Source organism: Arachis ipaensis, chromosome B9, assembly GCF_059453495.1.
Source record: "Arachis ipaensis isolate K30076 ecotype BB chromosome B9, ASM5945349v1, whole genome shotgun sequence".
Lineage (NCBI taxonomy): Eukaryota > Viridiplantae > Streptophyta > Magnoliopsida > Fabales > Fabaceae > Arachis > Arachis ipaensis.
The window spans coordinates 100,807,028-100,809,746 of NC_142444.1; the positions used below are offsets into that span (position 1 = coordinate 100,807,028).

Here is a 2,719-nt window from a genome sequence, read left to right on the forward strand (position 1 = left end):
AACAGGAAGAGGAGATGGCAGCCAAAAATAATAATAATGCAAGGAGGATGCTTGGTGACTTTACTGTACCTAATTCCAATTTACATGGAAGAAGCATCTCCATTCCTGCCATTGGAGCAAACAATTTTGAGCTGAAACCTCAATTAGTTTCTCTGATGCAGCAGAATTGCAAGTTTCATGGACTTCCATCTGAAGATCATTTTCAGTTCTTAACTGAATTCTTGTAGATCTATGATACTGTTAAGACTAATGGAGTAGATCCTGAAGTCTACAGGCTCATGCTTTTCCCTTTTGCTGTAAGAGACAGAGCTAGAGTGTGGTTGGACTCTCAACCCAAAGATAGCCTGAACTTTTGGGATAAGCTAGTCACGGCTTTCTTAGCCAAGTTCTTTCCTCCTCAAAAGCTGAGCAAGCTTAGAGTGGAAGTTCAAACCTTCAGACAGAAAGAAGGTGAATCCCTCTATGAAGCTTGAGAGAGATACAAAGAACTGACCAAAAAGTGTCCTTCTGACATGCTTTCAGAATGGACCATCCTGGACATATTCTATGATGGTCTGTCTGAATTAGCTAAAATGTCATTGGACACCTCTGCAGGTAGATCCATTCACTTAAAGAAAACTCCTGCAGAAGCTCAAGAACTCATTGACATGGTTGCTAATAACCAGTTCATGTACACTTCTGAGAGGAATCCTGTGAGTAATGGGACGCCTATGAAGAAGGGAGTTCTTGAAATTGATACTCTGAATGCCATATTGGCTCAGAATAAAATATTGACTCAGCAAGTCAATATGATTTCTCAAAGTCTGAATGGAATGCAAGCTGTATCCAACAGTACTCAAGAGGCTTCTTATGAAGAAGAAGCTTATGATCCTGAGAACCCTGCAATAACAGAGGTAAATTACATGGGTGAACCATATGGAAGCACCTATAATCCATCATGGAGAAATCACCCAAATCTCTCATGGAAGGATCAACAAATGCCTCAACAAGGCTTTAATAATGGTGGAAGAAACAGGTTTAGCAATAGCAAGCCTTTTCCATCATCAACTCAGTAACAGACAGAGAACTCTGAACAAAATACCTCTAATTTAGCAAACTTAGTCTCTGATCTATCTAAGGCCACTGTGAGTTTTATGAATGAAACAAGGTCCTCCATTAGAAATTTGGAGGCACAAGTGGGTCAGCTGAGTAAAAGGATCACTGAAATCCCTCCTAGTACTCTCCCAAGTAATACAGAAGAAAATCCAAAAGGAGAGTGCAAGGCCATTGACATTACCACCATGGCCGAACCTGTAAGGGAGGTTGAGGACGTGAATCCCAGTGAGGAAGACCTCCTGGGACGTCCAGTGATCAATAAGGAGTTTTCCTTTGAGGAACCAAAGGAATCTGAGACTCATCTAGAGACCATAGAGATTCCATTGAACCTCTTTATGCCCTTCATGAACTCTGACGAGTATTCATCTTCTGAAGAGAATGAGGATGTTACTGAAGAGCAAGTTACCAAGTACCTTGGTGCAATCATGAAGCTGAATGCCAAATTATTTGGTATTGAGACTTGGGAAGATGAACCTCCCTTGTTCACCAATGAACTAAGTGATCTGGATCAACTGACACTGCCTCAGAAGAAACAGGATCCTGGAAAGTTCATAATACCTTGTACCATAGGCAACATGATCTTTGAAAAGGCTCTGTGTGACCTTGGTTCAGGGATAAACCTCATGCCCCTCTCTGTAATAGAGAAACTGGGAATCTTTGGGGTGCAAGCTACTAAAATCTCATTAGAGATGGCAGACAATTCAAGAAAATAGGCTTATGGACAAGTAGAGGACGTGTTAGTAAAGGTTGAAGGCCTTTACATCCCTGCTGATTTCATAATCCTAGATACTGGGAAGGATGAGGATGAATCCATCATCCTTGGAAGACCCTTCCTAGCCACAGCAAGAGCTGTGATTGATGTTAACAGAGGTGAACTAGTCCTTCAATTGAATGAGGACTCCCTTGAGTTTAAAACTCAAGGACATCCTTCTGTAAACATGGAAAAGAGGCACAGTAATCTTCTCTTAAAACAGAGTCATACAGAGCCCCCACAGTCAAACTCTAAGTTTGGTGTTGGGAGGCCACAACCAAACTCTAAGTTTGGTGTTGAACTCCCATATCCAAACTCTAAGTTCGGTGTTGGGGAGTCTCAACAATGCTCTGAACATCTGTGAGGCTCCATGAGAGCCCACTGTCAAGCTATTGACATTAAAGAAGCGCTTGTTGGGAGGCAACCCAATTTTTATTTATCTAATTTTATTTTTCTTGTTCTTTCATGTTTTATTAGGTTCATGATCATGTGGAGTCACAAAATAAATATAAAAATTGAAAACGGAATCAAAAACAGCAGAAGAAAAATCACACCCTGGAGGAAGACCTTACTGGCATTTAAATGCCAGTAAGAAGCATCTGGCTGGCGTTCAATGCCAGAACAGAGCATGGTTCTGGCGCTGAACACCCAAAATGGGCAGCATTTGGGCGTTTGAATGCCAGAATTGCACCCTGGAGAAGAGCTGGCACTGAACGCCCAGAACAAGCATGGTTCTGGCGTTCAACACCAGAAATGGGCAACAAATGGGCGTTCAACGCCCAGAACAAGCACCAATCTGGCGCTGAACGCCCAGAGTAGCATGCAAAGGCATTTTACATGCCTAATAGGTGCAGGGATGTAAATCCTTGACAC

At 42.1% G+C, this 2,719-nt stretch overlaps 1 non-coding gene across 1 annotated transcript; it reads right to left on the reverse strand.

The window, feature by feature from the left end:
* Positions 1 to 410: 410 nt before the first annotated feature.
* Positions 411 to 518, reverse strand: LOC148545640 (small nucleolar RNA R71). Its single transcript, XR_015900238.1, has one exon. It is a non-coding gene; the product is annotated as a small nucleolar RNA R71 (small nucleolar RNA).
* Between the last annotated feature and the right edge of the window lie 2,201 nt (positions 519 to 2,719).